Raw genomic sequence first — 11501 nt, forward strand, 5'->3', positions numbered from 1 at the left:
ACAACCTTGAGCATTGTGAGGAGTTCTGATATTTCACACTCTGTGCTGATGCCTCCTGACATCACACTGGCTTTGTACGCACGTAAGGACTGATCAAGTTCAAAGTCATGTGAGGTATCACAGTATTTCAGCTAATGGAATCAGAGGCTTCCATGCAACATTTTGCCCTGATCAGAGTTGCTGATCACTTTGCAAATCTAGCTGTGAAGTTTTTGCTGGGGGACTTGAACATCTTGAGCTCAGGTAGCTGCCACAGGCACCTGAGTCATTGTTAAACCTGTCTGCATACATGAGGCTGGAGATGAGAAAAGGAGGAAAGGGAGCAAGGGAATGCTTGTTAGTTCCTCCTAGGGTAGATATCATGCACTCCCCTCCACCTCCATCTCCATCGTTTTGTGGCCCCAACTGTGCACTATGAGTTTTGTGTTTCTAGGGCGGAGGGTGGAGGGTGAATAGGGTGGTCTGGAGCAGAAAGAAGGGACCGTATCAAAGACACAAGAATTTTTTAATCACCTAGGTCAACAGGGAGGAGCCGAGTGCTGCTTTTATTCCATTTCTCTCAGGTTGGATGGATTTGAGAGAAGGTGACTCTTCCCCTGACTGCTCCCTATTATCTTCTCTCTTAGTCTGTGCCTCATGAATTTCCAGAAAAGGAGGGTTCTCGAAGTGGACTGCGGTGGATAGACTGGAGAAGCTTTTGTATTTCCTTTTTGTGACTCCATTGCCTTTGTCCTGGGGTCTGCTGACCCTCTGGAATGACCAGAGAGTCCTATGGACATTTTGACTGAACCAGCTGCTCCTGGATGGTACAGTTAAACCTGCTGGGTGTGGGAACACCAGGCTTTTGGGGATCCCTCTGTCCTCATCAATGGCCTTGGACCTTATGCATAGCCCAGAGCAGAAGGGCTCTTGCAGACTGATGAGCAGTGAGTACATTGCTCTTGTCTGATTCTTAGAATCCACACTGACTTTCTCTACATCCCAGCCCTAAACTCTTTTTTTTTTTAAATGAGCAATTATCTATTTATTTGACAGAAAGAGATCACAAGTAGTCAGAGAGGCAGACGGGGGGGGGGGGGGACAGGCTCCCCACTGGGCAGAGAGCCTATGCAGGGCTCCATCCCAGGATCCTGAGATCATGACCTGAGCCCAACGAAGAGGTTTAACCCACTGAGCCACCCAGGTGCCCTGCCTAAACTCTTATATCCAAAGAAATGCATCCTTCATGTGCGCTTCCTCTTCTTTTAAGTGAAATGACAGCCAGATGGGGGCCCTCTTGCTTTTAGGAAGATGTGTGGTGCTGAGCTAGGGAGGCAGAGGAAGTGAATAGAGGAAAGCATCAAGTCCAAGGTCAGCCTATTCCCCTTGTCACTTCTTTCCTCTCTGTCAGCAGTGCAGGAGTTGGGCATAGAGTCTGGGCACTATGTAGTTACTATGTATTTGTGTTGGGCCACAAATACAATGGTGATACTTAATTCAATATATTTTTTAAAGATTTTATTCATTTATTCGACAGACAGAGATTACAAATAGGCAGAGAGGCAGGCAGAGAGAGGAAGGGAAGCAGGCTCCCTCCTGAGCAGAGAGCCTGACGTGGGGTCAATCCCAGGATGCTGGGATCATGACCTGAGCCGAAAGCATAGGCTTTAACCCGCTGAGTCTCCCAGGCGCCCACTTAACTCAATATTTGCAGTCATCTCATTGATTTAATTCAGGCAAGTGTCCTCGGCATTAAGAGCAGAAAAGCATTGCTGTGGAGAATTGGAATTTCTCAGAAGGTATCATCCTTGAAACTTTTAGACTGTTCTGCAAAGGTCTTCAAGGTAAAGACCATAATGCATGTCCTCAGGACTCATATTAACAGACAAAATAAGGCAATTTTCTTTGGTGGGAAGACAGCATAGCAAAGCAAGAGGCCAGCATTGACCTATATGGTCAGCTGTCCAAACTCTAGCCAAATGCCTAAGTTCAATTTCTGGGTTTATTAGCTCTGTGACCTTGGGCGAGCTACTTAACCTCTTCTGTGCCTAAGTTTCCTTTTCTGTAAAGTGAGGGTGATATTATTATCAGGATTAAATGAGCAAACCTATGTTTAGGACTCAGCACAATGGTTAAGTGCTATAAAAGTCTGTTAGACACATAAGCCTCTCTCCTACCTGTTAACCTCTTGCCTTGGAGGGCGTGACTCATTTGGTGGTCTTATCATTTGCCTCACTGGTCAGCCAAGACTGGGTATCTATTTTGTGGTGCCTAACACAACATGAAAAGACAGAGTCCTTTGCTCAAAAATTATTAAAAATAACAAAATGGCAGAAATGTGGCATTAAATGAAGTGTGGGCTCTTCAGGGTACCCCCACTTCTGAGCAACTGCCCAGGTCTCATGCCCAGGAACAGGCCGTGGGGTCAGGACTTAAGACTTTATGCACCTGACAACGACTGTCCGGAATTGATTCGGGAATGGCAGTGGCACACGATCCTGAAATCCTCTGCTGATTTCACCCCAGAGTTTCAGCAAGGTGCTTTGCCTTGAGTAACAAATGTAAACCAAGCAACATCCGTCGGTAGGCTGTCAGAAAGGATTGGTTTGAAAGGGAGAGGACTTTTGATGGCAATGGATCCGGCTTTTATTTCTTTTCCCGACTCAGCAGTTTTATCCTACACTTCCTCCAAAAGCTGCGTGCCTCCACAGTCAGTAATGAGGGGTCAAGAAACCATGGATCATTGGGTGGGGGGAGGGGCATGTGTGCCATGCGCAATGTGAGTGACTTCATGCAGAGAACTGAAATGACACAGATGATTCATTTACACATTTATTTTCTATCTTGCTTATTCTACCAGACTGAAATGGAGAACAATGCCAGCAATTTTATAGACATTTTGACATAAAGGAAACAAGTATTTTGATGTTGAACAATTGTACAGACTACTACATGCATATAAGTATGCTGATTGGTGCAGAAATACTGAGTTGATCAGCAGAACTACCCACACAAAGTTCACATTTTCTTGTTATGGAGTCAAAATGCAGCAGATATGGGGACACGGATACAAACACCATTAAATGGGAGAGGAGGGCATTGTAGTAATGGTGCAGGATGGACAGTGGAGCAGACACGAGTATGCTAAATTGTACCCTCTTCACAAAACCGAAATCAGTACACCTCGTTTGCAGAGAGAATGAAAGAAAGCACGTGGAGGCAGATGAATGACTCTAGACGAGACTTACCACTTCCGCGTAAGCTTTAGTTTTTATTGAGAGTTTGTAATGAAAAGTATTTCAACACAGTACGAGATGAAATGCTAACGCTGTCGCGTGTATGGACAGGACGGGATAACCCAACAGAGAAATCTTAAAACACAGAATACTGATTGTGCTTCTTTTCCTCGGCAGCATTCAGAGCATTCATAGGGTAGTATGAAAACCCTCAGAAACATTGAAGTGAATGAAAGTGAAGTGAATGATGCTTCGTGCGACTGCCTATAAACCTAGTACCGTGTGTAACTTAGAAATACGCAATCATATTACTTAATGTGTACAGCGATTGTAGGAACTATTTATTTACCTTGTAATGTCTGATACTCTATATTCCTTAGGTTTTAAAAATAACTTTGAGTGTCTTAAATCTGGGAGATGTTAGGGATTTAATAGAAACTATTAAAATCTCTACAACTTGAGAAGAAAAAAAAATAGGTTGCCCATCAACCTGTTTTATAGGGAAATCACCCATGATTATTCCCAGCAAGGCTGTTTATGTGCATTAATTACTGATAGCTTTGTAGTTTTGACATAAGGTTTCATACAATTACTTTGTACTCTTCACAGAGTTGTCCTGAGTTTAACAATAAGATTATAATTCTAACATTAAACATTGAGTTAATGAGTCTGGGAGTTAGACGTATTTGTTTTTAATAATATGTAACTCTATTTAACCAAAAAAAGCAGTAGATGATTCAGGCTCCCCCTCCTGATGCTAAGCACACTCACAATCACATGCTCACATAGACAGAACTCATACAGCCTTCCCAAAAGCAAATCAGCTTTTCAGAAAACACACACAATGAACTTTAGTACCCCCCCAACTCATTTGGAGATGTGCCTTTCTCTATTAGCTTTTCTTTTTTTTCTTCCCTCTCCCTCCCCCCTCTCTTCTTCCTCCCTCCTCCTCATCCCCACCCCCCAAGATACTGGTCTTTGAACATCTATACATGTTAATTTTGTAGATTCCCAACTTTAGTTTCGGGAGACCAAAAGAAAATAAGGTACCCTCTTGACTACTGGACATCACTAGACACGTCACTCCTGAGGAACATATATCCTTTGACCGGCTGAAAACAGCTAACGTCAGACAGGTAAGTTCACCACAACATCCTCTTTTTATTTCCACATATAATAGTGGTGAAAGAAACCATTTAAGGCAGGTCTACGTTGGCAATGGCAAATGATTTAAGCAACTCAATAGGAAAATCAGTAGCTACTTCTCTTTAGTTTGTTAGTAGGCAACACTTTTCAAACGGAATTATTCGACGTATTTTAGACTACGTAGATATGGTATAGAGATTTGTTTTACAAGCCTGAAAAGACAGTTAGAAAATACTACCTCAGTATTTATGGTAAAGAACACACAGATGGAAATGACTCAGTGAGCCACTTTAACTAAAGGCTTGAGTGCACTGCCTCAGTCCTTTTTTGGGCTAGATGTTGAGGAAGCAGTTTATAGTCACTTTTGTACTGTGGCCTATGTACACGACACTGTCACATTAGTGTGTCGACAGAATAAGATGAGACAACCACTCAGCAGCTTTTAAATGCATCAGACGTGGACAGTCAATACGGAGCTTTTACATAAGCTACGCAGACAGTTAATAACTACATTTAGTGAGCTGGTTGGGTGGTATAATGGTTTATCTGAATGCTATTTAATAAGCTTTATTTTTTCAGAAAGATAGGAACACAGTATTTGTTAGGCTATAACTAAATAGTAAGATCTAAACTGTCATGCAATTATGCTTGAGATCATGAATTACTTTTCTAAGCATCAGACAACTGATTGAAACCCCAAACTAAGTAATACATTGTACTAAAGCTTTCATAAAATCACTAGTCAAAACGGAATGAAAGAAAACCCCCATTAACATCAAAATACTATTTTTAATATACCAGTGATGGATACTGGATACTCTGAAGATGAAATTTGTGTACCTTGGAAGCTCCTTTGCAGGTTCAATGGAAGATCTTCCTAAAGTCAGTCTCTAATACTGGAGTTAGCTGCCCACCCCCCCGCCCGGTTCCCCATAATTTGGTCGGAGTAGTTGCACTTCGTGTGAAGACTCTACGGTATGCTTTGTTATATGTACTCCTTGGGCATAACTCAGCTCTGAAGCTCTTTGTAGGAAATAAGGGTTTTTTTCTAAAATTTTTGTGACATGGTATTTTAAATAAATTGAAATAGTAAATGGATTTCTTCCTGTTACTTTTCTTGGTCCACAAGATTTTCACATGGACAAAAAAGCAAAACAAAAAGAGTCTGGTGAAGCCTAATGGTAATCTACCATTATATTATAAAAACGAAATTTAATAAAGAATTCTTTTTAAATCGAGAGCTTTTAATTCTCATTTTATAGTTTATTCTGGTAAATAGTTGATTGTGGCAAATCTGGAACCAAATTTGGTTAGGAATTACTTTGTATGTAAATATATATCTATCTCCTTAGGTTCACAAATATGGGAAGGATGAAGATGGAAGAGGAGGTGCAGTCACATACCTAAGAACGTTTAATTTTTTGGTAATAAGGAGAGTGTAAAAGAATCTTCAAATAGATAATAAAGCTAAAGTCATATAACTGTAGGAAACTGATTTTTCTTTAGAAGAAGTTGACATTTTTCTATTAAACATTAAAAATGTAAGGCTGTTAGGTTAAAAAAAAAAATCACATTACCTAAGTTGTCATAGCATGTTATTTGTCCACATGAGCTGGAGACACATATATATGTAAACAACTAGAATGCATACATATGTAATTTAGGAAATAAAATATTCTCTACTTTAAAGTAATAGTAAGTGAAAATCTACATTTATACTCACACATGTTTAAAATTTTGAGTGTTTAGGAAACCACAGAAAAGTTTTAGGAAACTAAGTAATTAGCACACAAATGTGAGTTGAATGATTTCTCTTGGAGTAAAAACAAAAAACAAAAAACACGAATACCTCCTGTCAAGTATTGTGCGTGGTGCTTTCCTATATACCATCTGGTTTAACTTATCATAGTCTTTTTTAAAAAAACTCACAGCCAAATGAGAAATATTAATTACAAGATATTTTTATACAAAGAACTTAGAAAGAAATCCTAATCCATGATTTCTAATTGGATGTACAGCAAAGTACATTATTTTGCGATGGCCTTTTCTTCAACCCTAATATCTTTTGCTGAAGTTCTGTTTAAATTGCTCTAACGATTTTGGCCAAGAACCATATAAGAACTACAGAGTTATATCAATTTTCCCTGATTGAAATGTTTGCTACCATTGAAAGTGAAAAGATATTTTCCTTTTTGGATACTGCCCTGAAAACAGACACATGAATTGGTTGCCCATTTAGGATGGTGTCTGGTGACAAATCAGCGAGGTAGACACCACCTTTCTCCTCAACCTAGCTATTTCTCTTTGAAGTTCAAGAACTTAATAGAGGCTTTAAAAATTATTCTTTTGTTAACAGGGGGAGAAAAATAGAGTGGCATTGCTTTGATGGTTAAACCATGCTATGACAATGTGTTGGCAGTCCCTTTGTCCTTGGGCTTCCTGACCACATGGAGAGCTTCCTATTACTCTTAGCTTTGGGCTTCAAGTTGCCATTGCTAATGACTCAATTGGTTGTGCCCTTGACTTGAGACCAGAAGTACTATAGTCAGGCAGACCCTGGGGGAAGATTGCCGGTGGGCACTGCAGACAGGAGAGGAATCAGAAATCTGGATAAGCAGGATCTGAGTTTGATCAAAAGGATGTTTCCAAACCGGGATGGTGAAACTTGAGGAGAAGTTAGAAGGGAGTGAGGTCAAGTCCCTTCTACAAATGGTTCCCATTGTACCCCAGGCACAGTAAGTAATGTTCCCACGTTGTCCAATAACTTCCCCTTCAAACATGTTTTCCCACTTGCCCTCACTTCTTCAAACAAAATAAAGAAGCAAGCAAACACACAAGCAATAGTGTAAAATAGAAAAGCTTTCGGGTTGAAAAGAAGGTGCTAAGAGCAAGACACAGTCATTAGGCTGTCAACTGAAAGATTATTAAAAATGCTTCAGTGTGCTAATGGTACCTTATATTTGCTCAATAAACCTTTTTTATACATTCACTGTTGAATTTTTAATGGTTTAATATAATGCCTCTTTAAAATTGCATAAATTTGAAACTTGGCTAATGTATGACAAACCTAAGTGTTTTGTAAATTGCAGGGGTTTTTTCTTTTCTTTTTTTTTTCTTTCTTTGGCTTTGAACTAAATAGGAAAATTTTGCCAATTCTTTAGTAAGATTTTCATGCTCTCTCTCTCTTGCTATATATATACATATATATATATGTATATATATATATATACACTAATTTTGGTGATAGCATTCTTTTGGAGAAGTAATATTAGTAATGCTAGTACATATTACTTCCTATGTATTTGTTTCCTTTAGAAAAATTCTCCTAATTTCAATTAAACATTTTGATGTGAGTACTTGTAGGTTAAAATCAGCCTAATCCATATGTGGCAAATAAGAACATTAGAAGTGTCTTGGTTTAAATCTGACAGTAAAAGAATTTCTGGCCAGCAACCACAGATGTCTCCTGAGAGTCTAAAAACCATCTATTTTTTTCACTGAGGTCAATTCTGGGGCATTGTGGGTTCTATTTGTAAACTCTGGGAAGAACCGAGACTGTGGGTTTTGGAGTTAATCAACCGAATGACTTTATTTTCACAGGTTTATGATTCTTAAAAAAATAATTAATTAAATAATTAAATAATGAACCGAAAAACACTCTTTTGAGTTCTCTCTAGCTTCCCATTCATAGCGGGGAGGTCACAGTAGCATTTGCTGTGTAAATGCCCACAGTAGGGCACCGCTAAATATTTAGCAAAACCTGTGATTCTGTTTTGATTTGGAGGTGGCAGGTAGAAATACTGTGAAAGAGCTGTGCAGAAAGTAGCAACAGTTTTATCAGATACTTTGGAATAAGAAAACAAAAACTGAGAAATGATCGCTGAAAGCAACGTCTAGGACGTCGTTGTGATTTTGGATACATGCACGCGTAATGGAAGGTGTAAAATGGCAGAAAACGTTCTAGTCCTCATTACGGCTTCCTTTCCAGGCAAGCAGAGAATTACATTTCCCCTCAGACCAACCACTAGAAGGTACTTAGCATGGAAAATAAACAGATGACAGCCCATGACATCCTTTTTGAACCTGCGTGTCGACCTCTGGTCTGTTTGCACAATTCCGTGCAAGATTCCCTGAATCTTGATGGTGAAAGTCTACTTTCATTGTTCAGTACGGTATGCCATTCCAAAGCCTTTTAAGGTTAAAATGAAACACCAATAACTGAAAGAAAAACCATTTGGCCATATTGTTTGCCGTTACTGCCCATAGTGGATGGGAGAGAAGCTACTTGCTCAGTAGATTTTCATCAGACCACAGGTTGTGATGGTTTGTATCACAGCATGTAGGCTGAGATTTAGAAAAAAAAAAAAAAAAGCAGCAGCAGCAAACAGAACAGTTATGGGAATGTAAAAAATGATTTTCAACATCATTTTTGTTAGAATCGTATTTCCTTTGGTGGAAGAGAGTACTACTTCCACTGAAATACACTGTCACTAGATCTCAGACAGCTACTGTGATTTTAAACATGTATGTGTAGAAAGCATATTTGATGGTCATTCAGATCCTATAGTAGGAAACGAAATAAATAATTTGTGTCTGAGGGAACATAAAAATGGATTATAGGAATTCTCAGACTATAAATTCAAACATATCGCCATACTATTTCCAGCTCACCCTGTGGAAGTGGATTTCACTTGGGAATATAATCTTTTTAAATATGAAATCTCTTCTAGATGATAAAATGGAGGGTATAAACTGTGCATAGATTAATTTCTGGCCCAGGGCAAACAATAAATGTTAGTTGAATGAAATATTGTATCACAGCAATCTGGTACTATCTGTTAAATCATAAGAAATAATTTTTTCAGGAGAGAGATTAAACTTGGAATGATGGTCTCAATTGTGAATTTCATGTCGATAGTAAGTCTAAATATTACAAAAGCTTATATATGTACCTAATATAATTTTCTCTGCTTAAAAAACATGTTTAATTTATTCACATATTTGTCTTTCTTCTTTTCTGTACTTGTAGTTTTTGCTGGACTTGGGTTGTCTTATTATGAAAGAGAATCTCCCCATCTCCCTTTATATGTATTTTTATAGATTAAAACCCTTTGAGATTTAAGAAGGAAGAGATTATGCATTAATGGTAATGAAGGAAGAGATTATGCATTAATGGTAATGGTAAATAAGGATTTATGCAATTAACTCAGCCCGTTTTAAAAAGGCAAGTAGAAGAAGTGGTTATTGAAACCAACAGCATTATATTGCAAGATAGCATTACATTACAGTAAGCATGAAGTTCAATAATACAGAACCAAGGTTTTGAAGTTGGGGCCTTTCTTCTTTCCTATTATGGATGGGCCTTGGAGCATTTCCAATTTTTTACTTACATTTTTGAAGAGTCCTTTTTTTCTTTTTTTTTTTTTTTTTTTTTGCCTCAGTTCTGTTTGGGAGAGGACAGTGGCGATGGAAAATAGCTAATATACTTTCAAAGTCACATAGATCTGGCTAATAAATCCCTTGAGTCAAGTTATATAATAGAATTTTAAATATCCTCCATTTAGAAATTCGGGGACTAAACCAAGAAGAGTGATACATGGCTAAAATGTTGCCTCTAGTCAGTGGGAAGTAAGACAAACACCACATAACCATCACCGAACTATTAAAATAGAAAATGTGTTATAGACTTTTTACTGGTATTAATCTTGCTCTAGTCATTAGTGCTAGACCATAACTAGCTATTTAGACAAGCAATATATCTAATCAAAAATTATCCTACAATTTATCAGGTAAAGAGGAAAGACAACCAATCACCTCACTCAGGTGAATAATTTATCTCATGTAAATCTAAATTGCGACTCAAAAATAACTAGGTATTAGATTTCCTTTATGCCATCTGTCTATTTCTTAGGAAAACAGTTTGCTGGAAAAGCATTTCACTTGTTCTTGTCATCTGCTTCCCTGGTTTGATAACTGAGTGACTTTTTCCATACTGAGAAGAGACATTTTTCAGTCACCCAAATGATCCTCAGCCTGGTTGTAAATGGGCCAGGCAGTAAGCAATATGAGGCCCAGAGTTGTATCCTAGCACCAAGCACAGTGCCTTCTCTGGAATATGAGGTGCCAACCTAGTATTTAAGGGTATAATACCTAGTATTTAGTAATAGAGGGGTGCTCACCTAGTGTTTGCTGAATGAATGAACAATGAAATGACAAGTTCAATTAGACAAAATTTGTGCAATTAGTCTAGAAGTAGCTCTACAATTCTGCTTGTTTTTTGTTTCAGAAAAACAGGTGTCTTCCTTCAGCCCTCTGCCTCACATGTATGTCATGTTACATCATGAGATATGAATTCTTTTATTTCATCTGAGGGTGTGGATCTTATGACCAGAATTCTAAGTTGGCAAATGCATGTGCTAAAAAGATGGTCAATGTCAGTTATCTTCAATCATTACCATTTGGTATGGGTTACTGCTGCTATAAGCAAATTGCGTGACTATAAATGCATCTCCAGTGTTTTTGTTTGTTTGTTTTTACATAATTTCAGATACTAACAGGAAAAATACCTAACGAAACATACTCTGGTACATTGGAGTGATGGACTTGACGCCAGACGTCATGGATGAAGCCAGGTCACTATTATTCGCCAGTGACCTGTGTCAACTTGAACAAAATGCATAACCTCTCTGGTCCTTTATTGATAAGTAACATCTAATTCAGAAGGCTGCTGTGAAGAGTTAAGTTCAAGAAGAAACTATAAGTTACTCTACATACATAAGGCTTTTTTTTTCCTCTTCAAATTTCAAGAGAAAGTAATTGAGTTGTTGGCTTTCCCCAGCCTGTGTCTACATGAGAGTGAGACTGTTTTGACAAGAAATTAGTGGGAACAGATACTTGGCATATACTCTTCTTGTTACCAGATCTAGTCACATCAGGATAATGCTTGATCTAAATGCTTGCTTCAAAGCAGTTGGTTTTGCCAGAGTGGAGAAATTTCTAGTGGAAATATTTAGAGACAAATTAGATCAACTCCAGGCACTCAATTATGTTACTCTTGTATTTGTGATCCAACCCACGTATCCATTTCCATACTTTTATGATTGATCTCAGTCTTTGAGCTAAGATGATCTTCTGATCATT

This window comes from Mustela nivalis (assembly GCF_964662115.1).
Source record: "Mustela nivalis genome assembly, chromosome: 2".
Taxonomy (NCBI): domain Eukaryota; kingdom Metazoa; phylum Chordata; class Mammalia; order Carnivora; family Mustelidae; genus Mustela; species Mustela nivalis.